General features: G+C 46.9%; 1 long non-coding RNA gene across 1 annotated transcript; it reads left to right on the top strand.

The window, feature by feature from the left end:
* The first annotated feature begins 8,020 nt into the window (after positions 1–8,020).
* Positions 8,021–18,979, top strand: LOC134433493 (uncharacterized). Its single transcript, XR_010031566.1, has 3 exons — positions 8,021–8,067; positions 8,763–8,880; positions 18,880–18,979. It is a non-coding gene; the product is annotated as an uncharacterized LOC134433493 (long non-coding RNA).
* Positions 18,980–20,510: the final 1,531 nt, after the last annotated feature.

Here is a 20,510-nt window from a genome sequence, read left to right as displayed (position 1 = left end):
ATTGTAGAGCAAGCTGTGAGCTTGGCCTGTGGCAGTAGAGTGTAGAGGGCCAGCTGGGTAGGCTGAAAGAAAATCCATTTCCATGTCTGCAGCAGCAATAACAAAGGCATCGCTGGCTATTTCCTAATTTTCCATTTCAGAACTTTCAAGGAATGAAAAGCTCATTTTGCAGAGAGAATGTTGCTTCTTGATAGTAGCCAGGGCGAAATGTCTAATTCAGAACTATTAGCAATTCTGTTGAATTAGCCCATTTAAATTTAGTGTCAGTGACTTAGAATCCCATTGTTATCAAAGTTTCTGATTTGTCCTTAGCAGAGCTGGTTGTAGAAATAGAGCTGAATAGCATAAAGTGCTGAATAGAAATAAGGTTATAAATTATAGGTAACTTTGTGTCCCTCATACTGCTGTCTGTCCACAGATCACAGAACCAACAGCAGTCTCTCCCCTGGCTCCCTCTGCTCATGGAGAGGAGGCCGAAGAGGAGGCAAATGAGGTGGATGAGCACCAGCCTCCAGCTGTGCTCACACCACAGCCTGAACATTCTGAGCCAGTAAGTGCCAGCTGTGTGTGCTGCTGTCTTTAGTGCAGGGCAGAGCTGCAAGTTTCTGACCAGCCAGCACTTGCTGTTGCTGGCTGAGGATGCTGAGTGCTGGAGTCCTGCCAGGGCCTGGTGATTGCCCCCAGCCTGTGACAGCTGGACAATGGGCTTTGGTCTGTCATGTTTAGGGACCAGCTTCCTGGCATTTTGATAGGGGCCAGCCTGAAGCACGAAGGCTCCCTGATCCCAGAGCAGGGAGCATGTCAAAGACACTGTGCTCAGCCTTGTTGTAAACACAGGGGACACTGTGGCGTGGAGAGACCTGTCCCCCTTCACACACTGGCCAAGTAGCTGCAGGCACCAAAAAAAAATGTTGATCTGACCACACAAGTTCTTTCTGGTGCTTTGTCTCCACAAACTTCTTGGGTGAGTTTACTTGGGAGTATTTCAGAGACACACTGGGGATGTAGAGTTGCTGCTTGAAGTCAGGGATTTTGGTGCCTTTGTTGCCAGGTTGCTCTTTTGCCCCTTCAGGCAGAGCAGCCGGTAGCAGAGCAGATAGGTGCTCTGAGTCTGCCTGTTTCTTGGTCTTTGATAAGCTGCAAGGAGATGACTGTGTTGTCCATGAAGCTGTGGGGGGGCATTCTTGTCAGGCGTGGCAAAAGAAACAAAGGGAGTAGTTCTGAACCCTTCTTCTGAGGCAAAAACCAGACAATGCATGTGTCTGTCGATACCTTCTATTGTGTAGTATGCTTTGAAAACTGCATTTGAAAACTGCATTGGAGCCTAGAGTGGGAGCAAAGCTGCAAGTCCTTGACTGCTGTCTTGTAATGCTAAACCCAGGATGTACACCTTGCAATGGTGCCTGCTGTATCTGAAGTGCAATGGGCACCTTTGTGGCTGGGGAGCTGCGTGGGCCCAAAGGACGCAGGGCTGGCGGCCATGAGCAGCTGAAGATGAGGCAGCGTGGGGCCAGGGGGCCCAGAAGGCCAAGGGCACGGTGGCTGTGCCAGCAGCAGTGGGGCAGCAGGAGCAGGGCAGGGAGCGTGGCCTGTGCTGGGCAGCGCTGCGGCCACAGCTGGAGTGCTGTGTGCAGCTGTGGGCCCTGGGAAGCAGAAAGTCATGGAGGGGCTGCAGCGTGGGCACAGAGGGACAGGGGAGCTGGGCAAGGGGTGCAGCACAAGGCCAGGGAGAAGGTGCTGAGGGAGCTTTAGCCTGGACAATGGGGGCTCATGAGGGACCTTCAGGCAGACTGCCATTGATCCCTGCCTTGGATCCATAGAGCCAATGCTCAGCACAAGGGCTGTTTCCCTGCCAGACATCCCTTCACTGCATCCAAGTGCTTTAGACACTGGTGTGGGTAACACTTTCATATTTTGTTTATTTGTTTGTTTGCTAGAAGGACAAGCCTTGTGCAATTTCTCCTTCTCCAGAGAGCAAGGGAGCTTTTTTCTCAATCTTTCCTGCCCTTTTACAGCACTGGCAGAAATTCTGCTAGAATTTTAGTGTTCAAGGAGGCAGTTCTGAATAATGCAGTATTTTTGCACAAGAACACATAGTTTGGGGCAGGGATGTTGGTGCAGAACGAGCTGTTCTGGTGCCAGACCAGCCAGTAGGGCTTGCCCATCATTTTCAAGTTAACGGCTCCCGTGTGTTTTGGCGTCCCAGGGAATCAGTGTGTGTTGTGTTTGGGAAGTGAGTAGGAAATCAATGCCCTTGCATTCCAGCTGGTGCTCAGAGATTAGAGGAGCTGGGAGGGGCTGGGCTGCATTTCTGATTCCAGCCACTTTAGCACCATCAGTGTGGGCGAGTCCAAGAGAAGAACTTGCCCGAGCACAGATGCACAAAGAGAGCCGTTCCCAGTGCAATGCTCTGGGTCTGGTTGCATTCCATAGGGACCCACATGCTCCAGATTCCCCAAGAGTGTGGGTTACTGAAGCAACAGGAGAGCAAATTCAGGATGGCTGCTGATCGGGGCACTGCTACCGAGTGCTGATGTGTGTAGCGACAGAAAGGACAGGATTGATTCAGGGTGACCCCCACGTGGGGAATAATGTGCTTTGGCTCTATGATTAAGAAGGTTAAACAAATGCTTTCTTAAGCTATGTTATATTACACTAGTACTATATTAAAACTATACTAAAGAGATACTTCACTAAAAAGCTACTAAAGAAAAACTCGTGACTGTCTCCAGGCAGTCTTTTATCTAATTAACTAATCAGTCTAAACAACTATCACTAAAACCCAACTAACAAATCACTTTCAGAAAACAATCACTGTAACACATTCTTCCTATACTAAAAAACAAGAACAGCCAGTAGAGATTAGAATTGTTTTCTCTTCTTCTCTAAGTTTCTCACTACCTTCCCTTAAAAAAAACCTAGGAGAGAGAATTATATCTCTCTCCATTCAAAGAATGTAAATACCACAGTACAGTAAAGAGAGATTATAAAAGTGAGATCTGTCTGTCTATCTATGTATCTATTTAAATCCTCCTGACTCTGCTCCAAAGCAGTGGAAGATGCAAAGCTCACCTAAAGGTATCCCTTCAGGAGAGACAAAGAGGACATGGCAGAAGCAGAGGGAGGCCCTCACCAGACCCTTGAGAAATGCCACCCCTTCCCTGTCAGCTGCCTGAGAGGCTGCTGGAGCTTCAGTCCCAGATGGCCCCTGATTGTAGAGCCAGGGTCACTTTGGAATATGTGCCTCCCCTCGGGCAGAGAAGGACCCAGGAGAGCAGCAGCACAGTGCTTTGGGAACGTGTGAGCCCAGCAGTCTGTGAGTCTTGGCCCACAAAGGGCGTATGGGAAGTTGAAACCCATCTTCTCTTGCTTTCTGTGCAGGTGCTTCTAGGGAAAGAGCAGGAGCACACTGCCTCATCTGAGCTGCCATGCCAGACTCAGGGACAGCTGTTCCCAGCCCGAGAGCAGGAAGAGCAGCTCAGGCAGCAGGTGGAAGAGCCACAGGAGAATGGCCAGGTGAGCCTGACTGGCCAGGGCACAGAGGGAAGGGCAGGGAGAGGGGCATAAACCAGAGCTCTTGGGACTGAGGAGGCCAGGAGTCCCACAGGCAATGGAAGCACAGAGCCTTGCAATCTGCAGAGATCAGCACCAGCACAGGAGGGTTACAGTGGAAGCAAAGCTGGGTAGGGAAGCAGAAAGAAGGGGCTGAATAAATGTGATTTTGAGGCTAAAAGAGGGAAAAGCTGAGCTTGATGGCAGCTCTCAGTCACTTGCTCTGCTTTTGTGTGTACAGAACATCAAGTCAGAGCCACAAGCAGAGCTGCTTGAAGCTCAGAGTGCCATCATGGCAGTGAAGAGGAGGAATGAAGACATCCAAGAGGAGAAGAATCTCCCTATGCACAGGGGTAATCAACAAAAACAGGTGAATGAAGGAATGGCAGCCACTCTACTCATGAAAGAGAGTCCTTTCCGTTGTTGTTTACAGAAAATTGACAAACAGATGCAGGCACAGCTGCAGGAAACTGAGGCTAGGACCAAGGCAAGGAAGAAGAGGCTAGACGAAAAAATTAAAATCATCCAAGAGAAAATGAATTGCCTCCTTCAGGAGCAAAAGGCTCTAGAAAAGCAAGTGAGGGAAATAGCCATCAGCACTGCAGTCACCCAAGGGTGGTTTCTGCCCTCCTTGCCTTTCCAGTGCAGAGCAGCAGGGGTGGGTGATGCCTCTGAGTGCCATCCTGATGAGGCTTCTGTCAGAGCTGCTCTCAAGGACACTTCCTGCTCTGCTGGATCTCAGCTGATGCTCTAGACAGTGGCATTACTCCTTTGGCCATTTAGCCAGCAGTCATCCAAATGAACTCCTGCTGGCTTCTTCCAGGTGACCTTGTTTCTTGAGGTGTTTTTGCAGGTGAACATGGTCACTCATATAGATTTGGAATACGAGCTACAAGCTGTCTGTATCCCTTGCAGATCTGCTCCTGTCCTTTACTTTCTTCCCAGTCGATGTCTCCTGGCAGACGGGGACAAGCTGTAGTCTCTGACTGCTTTGTTCTGTTTGACTTGAGGTGGAAGTGTCGCCATCCTACCTGGCAGCCTGCAGAGAGTTCCAGCAAATGACGGGCAACCAAGAGCCCCGAGGCTGGCATGAGGCCCAGGAACTGACCCACCCAGAGATGCTGCAGGATAAGCATGTCCCGAGGAAGGTGCAGAAAAAGAGAATTTCATGGCAGGAGGTAGAACATTAGAATGAGGAGCTGCAAATGTATCTGCAGACCTAGGAGGGGGAAAGGAGTCTTTGAGAGAAGTGGAGCGGTCGTTGCTGCAGTCATCCTTTAGAACAAGAAACTGGCTATGAACTCGAGTCAAACCAGCCTTTGCTTTTGACCATTTGGTTTCACAAGGGGACATCCAAAGCAATCCAGTTGAAGAGCTCTGCATGTGGCTGACAGCAGCTTCCTAAGGGCTTGCATTTCAAATGGCAATCTCTCTTGCATTTCAGGGCAATCTCTGCCACACCTTCCTGACATCAACTCATTTCTTGTCTCAGATCTACACCGACTCTGACACTGAAGCTGCTGCAGAAGCAGCAGTGCCATCCCAAGGAGCCTTTGCTCCCCAGCTGAAGAAGTGGAGCCTGAGCCCTTGGTTCACCTGCCGTGCTGACCCAGCTGCTGCTCAGCAACAGGAGATGGCGGGTGACTCCCTGGAGCAGCAGAGTACGTCTGGTATCTTTCTTATCTGAGGGACAGTGTGTTGTGTGCACATGTCAGCATAGCTGTACCAAAGGGTTCTGCTCAGTTTAGTGTCACAGAAGTGCTGGCAGTGCTCCGAGGCAGCAAGAGAGAGCTCTGGGTGTTCCTGCTGCCTCTGAGGGCAGCTTAGACTGGCTGGAGTTTGCCTGGGCTTCCCTCTCTGCCGAAGGCAGAATCAGGGATTGTTCCTGGATCAGCAGAAGGCTGTGACTGCTTGAGTCCCAGCCACTGGCAGAAGCCCTGCTGAAATCAGTCTCTAGGAGAACACATCAAGCCCTTTGTGATTCTGCAGCGCAACCCAATGAATCTGCTTCTTGCCCTGAACAGCTGCCAGTGCTGTGCTCTCAGATAAGATCTGGTAGGGTTGAGAAGAGAGCCCAGTGGATTCTGTGTCTGCCATCACCTGTTGGGACAAAAAGGGCACTGATCTGTGCCTGGGTGTGGCTGATCTCAAAGCCCATCCTGTTGTGTCCTGAATGGGGGTAACAGCTTGTCTGGGGCTCAGGCTCACTCTGGCTTCTTCCCATCAGTGCCTGTCAGTGCTCATGCTTGGGCTTTGCCAGCCTTGTTGTGGTCTCTGCCCTGTCCCTGAGGGCTGTGGGAATGCAGAGGCTGGAGCCTTCCTGAGCTGGGAGGGTCCCACTGCTGCCCGGCTGCTGCAGTGCGGAGCTGCCTGAGGCCGCAGCCCCTGCTCTGGGCCGGCATCTGCCTCGCACGGCCTGGACTCACAAGAGGGTCAGCATCTCCTCTGGGCAGCTCTCTGTGTCACAGGGACGCCTGAGGAGCACTGCTGTCCTCTGTGCCCATGCCCGCCGTGCCAAGTTGGGAAGATGGGGACGTGTGTGGTGCCGAGAGGGCGAGTGCAATGGGAGCGACTGATCCGCGCTGTCAGGGAGAAGAGAAGCAGCGCGGTTCTTCACATGGGGCACGGGCAAGGGCGTCTTTGGGCTCAGCCTGCTCATAAAGGGTGAGGGTCCTGATGCTGGAAGCCCCGTGGGGATTGGTTCTAGCATGAGCTGCTCTGGTTTACAAACACAGAGGCATTCTTCTGGCAAACTGCTGCAAGGTGGAAAAGATGGGAACACTTGGCAATATTCCTCCTGTCCTGAACTTGGCATCTGTTCAGAGGAATTGATTCCAGATGTCCAGGTGCATTTAATCTTAGCAAGTAGGAAACCTTTTATAAATCTCACAGTGTTTATTCCCAAGAAAACAAAGGCACTGTTAGTTCCAGCTCTCCTTAATGTTTCTAGATGACAAACTTACTTGCCTTGATAGGCATTCTCTTCTGGTCTCAGTCTCCTCTGAATGTATCTCCCTGTGCTTCCCTGTGTGCCTGCTGTCAAGAGGTCTCTCCCTTCAAAGGATGCTGGAAATCAGTCTCTGTGCCAGCCACTTGTGCTGTGGGCCTGTTGTTCTTTTCTTGTTGTTCCAGTTCCTGTTCCTGTTGTTGTTAGCCAGCTGTCCACCAAGGGAGGGCTCAGAGCTCCAGACAGTGGGGCTGCCTTTTGTATCTCCTAGAAGGTGAGATCTCTGCTTTGAAGTGAACATCTTGCATTTTGTTTCCCTCAGGGAGAATGGTGAAGATGGAAAATCCTATTCTAAAATACATTGAACTGGAAAATATTGGCAGTGGGTGAGTCCAAGCAATGTTAATTTTACAAAACTATGCATCAGATGTTTTGCTGGTGGAATAGGTATCAAGTGTGAAGTCAGACAAGCTGCAAATGTGTTCAGGCACTGGGCTTAGATTGTCAGTGCTGATCAGAATTTCTAAGTGTGCTCAGAAGGCATTGTCAAACACATCTCAATGTTTCCAGTGTCCTGCAGGTCTGCGGTATTTACAGCACAGATCTCCTGTGTGGGCTGGCTTTCACTGCAAGATCTAAATGGCTTCTCCTCTCTCTGCTTCTGTTTTGTTTCTAGGACTTTTGGAGATGTTTGTAAAGCACTTGACACTGCCACAGGAGGAGAGGTAAATGTCAACAGCCCCTGCAGACTGTGCTGCACTCGAGGGCTTTCCCCTCTGGTGTGAGCTGTGGCTGGAGCTTTGGGCAGAGCTGCGCTGAAAAGGCACAAGAAGCACAGACTGGTGCCAGCCCACAGAACACATTTGGGACTTTGTCCTCCTCAGCTGCTGGAAGGAAGGCACGGAGGGCAGCGGTTCCTTTCAGAGAAGGACGCGCTCACTCGCTCTCCATTGCTAAAACAAAGGTAGTGCCTTAGAGCACCTCACTGCTCTTTGGGGCTACAGCTTCAGAGTCCTGAATTCTCACTTCTGGCTGCCAGCAAATCCATCTGAAAGTTACTGGTAGTTCCTTAGCCACCTGCAGTGCTGCACTTGGGAACTGCACATAGGGAGAGATCTGCAAGGTGTCCCTGAAAGCCCTAAGCCCTGCCCATAGCCCAAGATGTATCCACAGAGTATTAAGGCAAGGATTACTTCTTCTGAGTCCCAAAGAAAGCAGCAGAGAGTGTGGTCAGAGGTTTGTGGGTGATAACTGAGACACTGCTGTTACCAAGTGGTCAAGGCAAAATGTCAGTGGCCCCACGTGTCCTGTAACTGGCTCCCAAGGGAGCAGAGAAATGGGCTGTTGGAATGTCAGTTCCTGATTACTGCAGTGCCTAATCACAAGGCAGTTTGGCACAGCTCAGCTGTGTCATTGCAAAATCACTTGCTCCACGTGCCTTGTGGTCTCATGCCACCAACGTCTCAAGTTACTGATTTTCAATGTCATTTTAGGTGGCCATCAAGAAAATACAGCTTCAAGGACTGAGGAAGAAGGAACTAAAAGTCAACGAACTCATGGTCATGAAGGTGAATAGAAATCCCAACCTGGTCAACTGTTTTGACAGGTGAGTTGTGCTTTTGTCCCATGAATGTTTGTTTGCATGTGGCAAACATGCAAGGTAAAATCCCACTTTGGTCACTGGCAGAAAATAGAGCTGTAATTATTGGCTAATTATTATTGCTCTTTTCATCTCCAGTGGATGGGAAGAGATTGCATTTTGTCTGCATTAGTCTTCGCTGGCACATGGTATTTGAAAATTGTTCAAAAACCCAGATGAGTTGTGTCTTACTAAATCAATGATCTCTATATTCACAGCCACCACTTTGGTTTGGAGCTTGATTTTTTTCAAGTGTCTTCTTACGTCCAGGTAAACTAACAAGGATTTCCCTTGGATTGTTGCCACTGTTTTCCATTGCTATGCATGCCAGGAAGACTAGATACTTTTTTTCCAGAAACACCATGCATGACAGGTTTTTTTATCTGGGCTGTTACTAAACTGCACATTTTGCTTGCTGCCCATCTAAGACATCTCCTTTCTTGCAGCTGCGCCTTTCTCCTTGAGACTGCACAGATGGCAAACAATGCACAGCCAAGAGGGAATGTCTCTTCCTTTATTTTGTCTTTGTCTCAAAGGGACCTGAAAAGAAGAACCAACCTGTCTTTTCCAAACAGCAACTTAGCCATGTACATTCATCTCCATGCCCTTGTTTCCTTCTTTCAGCTACCTTGTGGGTGAGGAACTGTCCCTGGTTATGGAGTACATGGATGGAGGCACTCTGAGCAATGTCATAAGCCAGACCTACCTGTTGGAAGATGAGATGGCAGCCATCAGTCGGGAGGTCAGCAATCCCATCTGTGTTTCCAAGGGCTTCGGCAGGATTGTCTGGGAAACGGGCTCAGAGCTGAAGTGATTTCCTGTGCCGAGCTTTGTTTCTGTGTTGCTGGTATGCTATGGGCAAGTAAAAGCATCTCAAGGGAAAGGTGTGGAGAGCATTATTAATAATTGGTTAGCTGAGAAAGGCCACACTGATATAATGCCACTGGTTAAGTTGAAGGAGAAAAGTCAGCAGTTAGCAAGCTAAAAGGAAGAGTCAGGAGCGACCTTGCTGCAACATGAGGATAGGGAGTTGAGATTAGTCCTGAATACATCCTAAGAATATGTAGAAAGTATCAAAAGTAGAACCATAGGAATGTAGAAGTAGGCGTAGGTGCTGATATGCAAGCTGACCAATCCTGAGCTCAACTTTTGCAATATGTATGAAGCTCATTATTAACTGTATTTAACCCGCCGTACTGATCAATAAAATCGAGCCTGTGATGATCAAAATGATGTCCTGGTTCCCTTCCGTCGACAAATGGTGGAGAATGCGGGCATAACCGAATCTCTGCCCTTTTTCTCGGATTAAAAGAAAAAGGGATTACGCCACGGTCCGGAAGTTGGGTTTGGGTCCCAGCAGCCGGGACGGTGCCGGAATTTGAAGCACCCTTAAGGTTCACAACTGTGACTTAAGCCAATACGTGTCCGCCGGAGCCTGGAGAGCTGCAACAGCGCGCGCTGATTAATAGGTATGGATAGGCAAGCGGCATATGATTTATTTACCGCCTATTTAGAGCGGCGTGGGATAAAAGGGATAGATTTAAAAAAGGAGTTACCAGGGTTATTAGCTTATGGCCATGCTAAGGGTATCTTTTCTAATCCTCATACAGTTCATGAGTTATCAGAGTGGAGAAAGTTTGGGGAAATATTGTGGGATACAGTACTAGACGATGATAAGTCAGCAAAGAAATTCGGGAAGTTATGGCGGGTGGTGTATAACACGTTACTTCAGCAGGTCTCTGAGAGAAAGGCAGCAGAAAGGGCAACAGAAGCTCATAAGAGAAATATAGGGTATGGTCGTGAAGATGATCCCCTGGCACCCTCTGTAACTAAAGTACTTATGCCTAAGAGTCCCCAGCAAAGTGGTGTGGAGGATTTCTCTATAGGCGCAGTGGAACCGTCTGCACCTTTCCTGTCAGAGGGGGAGGGCGAGTCGGATGGTGGGGGTAGGAGCAAGCCAGCTTTGCCTCCGCCACCAGCTTTAGGCGGGTCGGATGGTGGGGGGAGGGGCAAGCCAGCTTTGCCTCCGCCGCCAGCCTTGCCTCCGCCGCTACCCCTCAGTGAGCCGGCTCAGGTTACAGCTTCGGTGGGGGGGTCACCTCCCCCGCCCGAGCCGGCTCCAGCGGGGGGGCTGGTTCCCCCTCGCAGGCCGGCTCCGCTTGAGTCGGCTCCGGTTTCACTGTCAGCTCCAGCGAGGGAGGGGGGGCTCCCGCTTCCCCCGCGCGAGCCAGCCTCTGCTTCACTGCCCCCCCCGCGCAAAAGCTCGGTGTCTGCACCGAAGCGCCAGCAGCATAGCACCCTTAAAGGGCCAGATCCCATCACAGGGGCACACCGTGATCCATGCGGGGGGATGGCTAAACAGAGGAGGGAAGCTTGGGCTGCTTTGGCGAAAGAAGTAATGCAAATGGGGGATGGTGAGGCGGTGGAAATAGCTTCTAGTCTTGCATGTCCAGTTACATACACACCACAGTATGATGCACAGGGGAACCTTACGCATAATATAGCAGAATATACTCCCTTAGATTGGAAGCTGTTAACTCAGCTACGTTCTACGGTTAGTCAGTTTGGAGTAAAATGTGAACCTGTTAAGCAAATGTTAGATTATCTTTTTAATACTCAGGTTTTATGTCCTAATGATTTAAGAGGAATAGTTCGGTTGATATTCACTCAGCATCAGCAGTTATTATTTAATGCCCATTGGCACGCGTTGGTAAATGAATCGGTTGCTGTACAACGAGCCCAGGGAGACCCATTACATGGGGTGACAGTAGAGGAGCTGATGGGCTTAGGGGCATATTTGCGTACAGAGGCACAGATGATATCGGGAGCTGATAAACTTAGAGAGTCTATGAGGTTGGTGCGTGCTGCAATAGATATGGTTAAAGAGCCAGGAGGGTTACCGGCTTATATGGGTATTAAGCAAGGAAGGGAAGAATCATTTGGAAATTTTATAGATAGAGCAGCTACTGCTATAGATCGGGCTAGTGTGGCAGATTACATGAAGGGGGCGCTATTGAAGCAGTGTGCCTTGCAAAATAGCAATCCAGCAACCCAGAGAGTGTTAGCTTCTTAAGGGGCAAATTGGACTATTGAGGAAGCATTAGAGCGAATGGCATTAATGCCAACAGCTTCACAGGCATTTATAGCAGAAGCCTTAAAGGAATTAGGATTGGGGTTGCAAAAGCAAGCAGAGTCCACTCAAAATCAGGTGTTAGCTGCTCTTGCTCCTCTCCGAAATGGCTCTCTGGCATTCACTCAAGGAGGTTCGAAGCCATTCCTCAAGTGTTACCGATGCGGCAACGAAGGACATACACGCCGAACGTGCCGAGCAACTGGCGTATGGTGTCAACACTGCTGATCCAGCTCCCACAACACTACGCCTTGTAGGCGCCGGTCGGGAAACCATTTGCAGAGCGCGAATCATGGGGGCCGCGCCCAGACACAAGTTGCCGCCGTGACATCGGAGACACCAGCAGCTGCCGTGACATCGCTGCCACCTCCTGTCTGCAACCCGCAACAACAGGGAGCCTCGGCTTGGACTTATCAGCAGCAGTAGACGTCACACTAATGACGAACCGGCCTGAGAGGATACCCACTGGAATAAAGGGTCCTCTTATACTAAATGGACAAACATGTGGAGCATTATTGCTGGGACGTTCCTCTATAACTATGTTGGGATTATTTGTTTTGCCTGGTGTTATCAATGCGGACTTTACAGGGGAAATACAAATTATGGCTTACACCCTTTATCCTCCGATTAAAATTACAAAAGGACAACGCATTGCACAATTGGTACCACTGTCACAAATGACATCAGGAATACAATCATTTACTGGGCAAGCACAGGATGAAAAAGGTTTTGGCTCTACTGGTGTTACACTTTTAACTGTGGATTTACAAAATAGACCAAAACAAAAAGTTGAAATTACCTATGGGCATCAAAGCATAACCCTTTATGGATTATTGGATACAGGAGCAGATACTAGCATCATTTCTCCAGAAGCCTGGCCACAACATTGGCCTCTATTTCCTTCATCAAACATGCTCACAGGAGTGGGAGGATTTACATTGGCAAGCAGATCGCCGTCTTTGTCTGTGTGCATTGAGAATCAACAAATATCTGCTGTGTTTTCAATTGTTCAACTGCCTCCTACAGTTTCCTGCTTAATTGGAAGGGACATTTTAACACAATTGGGAGTGGTGTTAACTAATCAGCACCCTTTGGGGTAATTGCCATTGCTTGGACTTTCCCCATTCCACTCACCTGGAAAACGGATACACCGGTGATGGTTAAGCAATGGCCACTAAAAGGGGAGAGTCTTATGCATGCCCATGAATTGGTACAGGAACAATATACAAAGGGACACCTTCGACTATCCACAAGCCCTTGGAATACACCTATTTTTGTAATCAAAAAGAAATCAGGGAAATATCGTTTGATACATGATTTGAGGGCTGTAAATGACCAAATGGAACCAATGGGGGCCTTACAGCCTGGTCTTCCAAATCCAGCTATGATCCCAGAACACTGGCCACTTTTAATTATTGACCTAAAGGATTGTTTTTTCACTATTGGCCTGCATCCTGATGACATGAAGAGATTTGCTTTTACTTTACCAGCAATAAATCGTGGGGAACCAGATAAAAGATTTGAATGGACATCTCTTCCGCAGGGCATGCGCAACTCTCCCACTTTATGTCAGCTTTATGTTGATGCAGCATTACAGTCACTAGGTCGTAAATGGCCAGCAACTATAATATATCATTACATGGACGATATTTTGTTTGCACAGCAACAGCCATTCTCCTCTTTACAGATTAACACCATTATAAATACTCTTGCTGCATATTCACTTGTTATTGCTGCAGAGAAAATTCAGACTACAAAGCCCTGGAAATATTTGGGATGGACTTTGACGGATCAAATAGTGATACCACAAAAATTGGAATTACAATTGGACATTAAAACTCTGCATGATGCACAGAAGTTGCTGGGAGACTTACAGTGGCTGAAGCCTATTGTGGGAATACCAAATCACTTATTAGAAGCCCTACGGCCTTTGTTAAAAGGTGTGGACCCTACTACTCCTGTACACCTGACAAAGGAGCATCATCTTGCTTTGCAGCAAATTAGTAACTGTGTACAGCAAGGGTATGTGTCTCGTCGACAACTCGACCACCCCATTGACCTTACTATTTGGAATAGCCCTTGCCACTTGCTTGGTGCTCTCTCTCAGTTGCAAAAGAAAACGGGGGAGATACGGGTGTTGGAATGGTTATCACTACCACTACAGCATAAGAAAACAATATCTTCAAAAATTGAACAATTGGCTGCATTAATCAAAAAGGGGCGTCTCAGAATTCTTGAAGTGGATGGTAGAGAACCTGCTACTATTAGATTGCCTATGGAAAAAGAAACCTTGGACTGGTACTTGATAAATTCAAAGAATTTACAAGAAGCATTATTGATGTCACCTGCTAAAGTAGAGACTAGTAAATTAGTGCCTAGAGTTTTGCAATGGATGACAGAATGGAACTGGATCACTCGACCTTTAAGAGAAGAAAACCCCATAGAAGGAGCTATTACAGTTTTTACAGATGCAGGAAAGAAATCAAGGCGTGCTGCTGTTACCTGGCAAGAAAAGGGACAATGGAAGCATCAACTCCTCACAGCAGACCCTGCAGATAGCTTACAAACTTTGGAATTGTTAGCAGTAGTATGGGCGGTGTCCAACTTACAGGAGCCTTTAAATGTGGCCACAGACTCTATGTATGTTGCAGGAGTAGTCAAACGAATAGAGGAAGCAGCAATTAAGGAAGTGAATAATAAACGATTGTATGAGTTACTGATACAGTTAAGGAAGGCTTTACGAGAAAGAAAGGCAGCATATTCTGTGATTCATATTAGGAGCCATAAGTGGTCTGAAGGTTTAGGAGAAGGGAATGAACGTGCAGATAAATTGGTTACCCTACCCATTGATAATTCTTGTCCTATTGACAAGCACACATTGGCCAGAGAAGCACATAGTAGATATCATCAAAATGCAAGAGGTTTAGCAAAACACTTTGAGCTGAGTTTGTCAGAAGCCAAGGCCATTGTCAGAGCATGTCCAACATGTAGTTATCATAATTGTGGGATAGGTCTAGGCATCGGGGTTAATCCTCGAGGTTTAGAAATAAATGAGAAATGGCAAATGGATGTTACACACGTAGCTAGATTCGGTAAAGTCAAGCATGTGCACGTCACCATAGACACATATAGTCATTACATATGGGCTACGGCTCAGGCAGGACAGAAAGCTATACAGGTTATCAGACATCTGTTAAGTTGTTTCACTGTTATGGGAGTTCCAAAAAGTATCAAAACAGATAATGGTCGAGGTTATGTAAGTGCTAGGGTCCGGAAATTTTTGAATCAGTGGTCTGTTAAGCACATGACAGGTATTCCACACTCTCCTACTGGACAGGCAATAGTGGAAAGAGCAAATGGTACCCTTAAGCAGTATATTGAAAAACATCAAGATTTGACAGATCCACAAGCATGTTTGGCTAAGGTTTTGTATGTGATTAATCATTTATGCATTTTTGGGGAAGATGATACCCCTCCTGCAATGAAACATCATCCAAGGTCAGGTCAGGAAAATACTAAGGAAACAGAGGTCTGGGTTAAGTATAAGAACCCAAGTACAGGATTATGGGAAAAACCTGCAAAAGTATTATATTGGGGTCGGGGGTATCTTTGTGTTTCCTCACCTACAGGGCCTTTGTGGGTGCCTGCTAAGTGGACTAAACCTGTTTTTGATGCAGCCTCCGGTGGATCGCCTTATGGAGGAGGACAGGGAGTGACTGGGGAAGAAACTGCTTCTAGTCCTACAACCACTACTGTTACAATTGAAGGGGTACTCGGAAGCGGTGGACAGAGCACTGACACGTCACTACCGGACGGCCCAGGAGTTGATTGGTTTCATTGACTCATTATCAACTTTTCACTTAACAGATCCAGCGAAACTACATTGCCTTGACTGTCACAATCCACATTGTGCTGCCTGGATAGCTCTACGTTGTGGGGGTTGTAAAAGAACTTTTTGGATAGAACAATCATTATTAAGGGACTTGTGGTGTCATACTTGTGAACACGAGCATACGTGGGGAAAAAGCTGGCAAGATGAATTAAGGAGACAAACGGGGCAAAACGCATATATAGCTTTAAATCTTTATGAGTCTCCTGAACAGAAGGTTCTTGCTTATTATCGATGGGAAATACAATGTATTGTAAATAGAATTAAGGTTCAAAGTAAATCACGTATAGTTTCTATAAGGTGTAGGAAATTAGTGCCTTTAACACAGCATTCAGTTGTAGGACCCTTCCAAGCGGATCCTGATAGAGCATTAGATTGCTGCATTGATAAGTCGAAAAAATTAAGTTTGAAAGTGGCAGGACCAGTGAAATTAGGAGCAGCAAGATTGAAGACAGATAAGAAAAAGAAGGCAAAAAAGGGAACGGTCTCATTTGAATAGGGGTATCAGTGATTGCTAATTAATTTTCTATGATTAGAACAATTTTACTGTTGTGGGACCCTCGGGAGGATATAGTTGTTGAGGAGGATAACGAACAAGAACTACGATTACGAAATAAGATACACCTTGTGTTAAAGAAAGACCTTGAGCTGTTAGCCTCATATAGTAAAAAGGCTGAAGAGGCTTTGCGATCACCACCATTGAATTGGTTGCATTGGGTTGAAGATACAGAATTTTATACTGGTCCTTACTTACATTCGCTTCCTTGTTATGTTTGCAAAAAGGATAAAGATAAATGCTATGCATGGGTAGCTTTGCATTGTGCAGATTGTAATCAGGTTTATTGGTATTCACAGAAGTCATTGGGATATTTATGGTGTACATCTTGTTTTGGAAAGTGGATTCGAAATCATATCTGGGTTAGAGCTCTTGAACAAAGTACTGGCCTGCCAGGACGGACAGGATTACAGCTCTTTGAGAGTGCAGAACAAGTGGTTATAGCATATCTTAGGTGGAAGTTACAGGAAAACCTTAGAATATTTGAAATTACTAGAGCCTCACGCATCATAGCCGCTCGCTGCAAAGCTGATTTGCCTTCAAACTTACCTCGTGCTATACTTGTGAGCAAGGATGCTGATTTAGAATTAGATCAGTATATTCAAGAATTGACTCAGCCTTACAATAGACAATCTAGCAAACCAGGGAAAAGACAGCGAAGAAAGAAAAAACAACGTAAGCAGAAGGAAGAAAAGGAGGAGCAAAGCAAGCAGAAAGAAAAATGAGGTTTGTTTTTGTTATACTGCTCAATGCTGTAGCAAGTGAAGCAGTAGGAGTAACACACTTTAGTCAACCAAGGGAAAATTTATGGGTAACGCTTGCTAATCAAACTAACCAGTCATCACTTTGTCTTAGTCTTGGAGGAGTCACTAACCCATTTCGAACATGCCTGGTGGGACTTCCGGTGTGGTCTCCGGGAGAATTTTGTAGTTTGATAAACAATCAAACCTTATGCATGTCTAACATGTCAAACATCACATTGCCGGTGCAACAAGGGTATACTGCAGGTCAGAGTGATGGCTATCGTCAATGCTTACTAATCCAATCACTTAACGCCTCTTTGCATTCTCCTCCTGAAGAACTGGATCTTTTTGGAAGTACAAATGCCAGTATATCTAACACTACAGCTGGCGGATGGTTCAGCTTCAAACTTTCGGGTGTTCAGAATTTAAACCAACCTAAAGAAACATGGGCCACCCTAGATTCATCCCTGAATGTGAGTGAATTCTCTCCACAGCATTACAGTCAATGTAACGGCACAAATATCACAGCACCAATGAAATTACCCATTGGAATATTTTTGATTTGTGGAGACAGGGCATGGAATGGTATACCAGCTAAACCACAAGGTGGACCCTGTTTTTTGGGAAAATTGTCACTGTTTCACCCTAATGTGTCCTTGCTAATGCAGCTGAGTCAAAATTCAAACAGGAGAAAACGTAGCATACATGACTTAGACTGCAGCCAGATAGGGGATCCACGATTTTGGGGCACATTCAAACAGGTGGTGGTTTCAACTATTTTACCAGGAGGATCTGCCAATAAAGCCATGAATTTAGCAAAACAATTAGGATGCTGGGCAAAGAATGAGCTGAACAAGACATCACAAATTCTAGACATGCTAACTGCAGATGTGCAAAGTGTTAACCATGCTGTTTTGCAAAATAGAGCTGCTGTAGATTTTTTACTCTTAGCACAAGGGCATGGATGTGAAGAGTTCGAGGGAATGTGTTGCATGAATCTGTCTGATCATTCAGTGTCCATTCACACTAAGATAAAAGAATTACAACAGGGACTTCACAAACTTAAGGAAGAAGACGGTTTAGGAATTGACGAATGGCTTAAAGGCCTGGGACTCGGACCGTGGCTGAGGAACCTTGTGATCTATGCTATAGGATTGCTGGGTGTAATTTTACTGTTTTTGCTTATTTTGCCTTGTATCTTTAACTGTATCCAAAACATGGTCAGCCGTACAATAGCAAAAACATGTCAAACTAATCTCCTTGCACAAGAAGAAAACGGGGGAAATGTGGAGAGCATTATTAATAATTGGTTAGCTGAGAAAGGCCACACTGATATAATGCCACTGGTTAAGTTGAAGGAGAAAAGTCAGCAGTCAGCAAGCTAAAAGGAAGAGTCAGCAGCGACCTTGCTGCAACATGAGGATAGGGAGTTGAGATTAGTCCTGAATACATCCTAAGAATATGTAGAAAGTATCAAAAGTAGAACCAGAGGAATGTAGAAGTAGGCGTAGGTGCTGATATGCAAGCTGACCAATCCTGAGCTCAACTTTTGCAATATGTATGAAGCTCATTATTAACTGTATTTAACCCGCCATACTGATCAATAAAATCGAGCCTGTGATGATCAAAATGATGTCCTGGTTCCCTTCCGTCGACAGAAAGGCCTGCCAGTGCCCCTGCACTCCCTGTACTCAGTGCCAGTACTCTTATCTCCTGCTGTTGTATTCTCGCTCTGTCTCTTGTATTTTTATTTGTATTTTCTGTTCTCTACCTTGCCTCTCTAAATGTTTGCCTGGAGTCTGTCTTCGCTGCATTCCTTGCCTGTAAAAGCAATGTGCTGGTGGCAGGATTTGAAAAGACCAGCAAAGAAAAAAGACTCATTTCTCAGCTGAAAAGGATAGAAGTGCAGCCAAAATGCTCTTTGCTTCCGCAAAGTGACTGGTGTGATACTTCCAAGCCTGTGCTGAGGCCAGCAAGAAAATCTTTTCCATGCAGCCTCCCACACAAAAGTGATCCACTAAACACCAAAGGGAGGCACTTTTCCTTTCCAAACCCCTCCTTTGTCCTCTGCATGGAAAAAGCAGGTCCACTGCAGCAGGAGTCGTCCTGGCTGGTTTGCAGGGGACAGCCTACAACAGCAGGTGCTGTTGCTCTTTCAAAAGCTGATGTGCCTTTCCTCAGAAAATTCCTGCCCTGCAAGTGTTGGAGCAGCAAGCTCTTCCTCTCAGTGGCCATTACTGTTCTGCCCTTACTCCCCATTCCCCCATTCGATTCTTTGTCTCCTTTCTTGTGTGATGAAATCTCAGTGGCCATTACTGTTCTGCCCTTACTCCCCATTCCCCCATTCGATTCTTTGTCTCCTTTCTTGTGTGATGAAATCACATCACTCATTTTTGCCCTCCTCTTTCTGTTTTCTCGCTCAGTGCCTGCAAGGACTGGATTTTCTTCATTCAAACCATGTCATCCACCAAGATGTGAAGAGCAGCAACATCCTTCTCAGAACTGACGGTTCTGTCAAGCTGGGTCAGTATATTCTTGGTCAGGTGCAGCTTTCCAGGGATGTGGGTGTAGGGCTGCTTGGCGTGACTGCCAGCTCCCGAAAAATGGTGCTGGTGGCAGTGCAGGGACCCCTGCTGCGAGCTGAGGGCACAGTTGGAACGTGCACAGAGGTATAAGGAACCACAAGCAGTCAAGAGTGGCCTTTCTCTGTGTGTGTCCCTTCTAGACAGAGGGATCTACAATCTAAAGCTTCAGGGGAATGAAGTCCACTGCTGTGAGCAGCATTAAGAAACCTGGGTTTTTTTGGAAGTGGCCAATTCCATACTCCCTTGGCTAAAGCCCCAAGGAAATCGAGCGTGGACAGTTCTCCAGGAGATTCAACAGCACATTCTTAGCCTGGGAGTGGGGAATTCTTTTGCTTGGTTTCCTAATTGGAGCTGGCTTTCATGGTTTGTGGTTTTCTCCACAGCTGACTTTGGCCTCTTTGCTCAGCTCAGCCCTGAGCAGGGCAGATGGAGCTCCGTGGCCGGCGCTGCTGGGTGGCTGGCGCCTGAAGTGGTGACAGGCCAACCATATGGCCCCAAAGTGGACATATGGTCTTTGGGAATTGTGGGCATCGAAATGGTGGAACGAGAAGTTCCTTCCTGGAATGCAACTCCTGTCTTGGTAAGGTGCAAATACTCACTGATTCCACTGTCTTTCTCACCTGTACCATGTTCTGTGTGCCATTGGACAAAATCCCATTTCCATCTGCTGGCACCACTTCCACCAAGGTCCCCTTCTAAAAATGCCCCTGCAACACATCAGCATCTGCTGTAGCTTTGGTTGTATCAGAAAGGGAAGTGGCAGTTCAGAAACCTAACCAGTTCAGAAACCTGCCATTTTGGCCTCCAGCCGTGCCTGACATTTCCCATTTGTTTTTTGAACAATGTTGGAACTCTGTTTCTGAAGGACAAGAATTTTTCAGTGGACAGGGTAGACATGTGATAAACATCCTGAGCAATGGAGGTTAGACCTTTTCAGTATCAATTTTATAGAAAACATAGAAAAAAAGGAAAAAGAAGAGTAAACAAAAAAGGAAAAGAGAAAAAAACCTACTACCAAAGCAATGCCCAAGCAGTTCTGCTTGCTTTTTCATTTTTTAAATGCAGCTCTTCTCTTCCATTCTGTAGCATCTTTTCCAAATCCTGTGGTTGTTGAAACTTTCAGGCTTTCAAGTCATCTGTACATTGTTCAGTCACGTGTGTGGGTGGCCTGGATAATTTTAGGATGTGTTTTTCTCTGACTGCAGTTAGAATTGTTTGCCAAACCCTTGGCTGTTTCTGGGTACTTTAACAAGTTGATGAGCTTGCAGGCAGGTGCCTGGGCTGGGATCCAGCATGGGCAGTTGACACCAGTGCTGTGTTTCTTTACCACAGGAGCAGGGCCATCCCTGGCCTGCACTGTTATAATGACAGGGAGGGCTCCAGCTCCCCACCATGGCCAGTGGCTGAGCTCAGCTGAGAGTCAGGATAAAACCCTCTTTGTCACCTCTGGTGATGTGGGAAAAGGACAG

Source organism: Melospiza melodia, unplaced genomic scaffold (genome assembly GCF_035770615.1).
Source record: "Melospiza melodia melodia isolate bMelMel2 unplaced genomic scaffold, bMelMel2.pri scaffold_18, whole genome shotgun sequence".
Taxonomy (NCBI): Eukaryota; Metazoa; Chordata; class Aves; order Passeriformes; family Passerellidae; genus Melospiza; species Melospiza melodia.
Note: the sequence above shows the minus strand (reverse complement) of the source record. Positions and strands in the feature narration are given on the sequence as shown.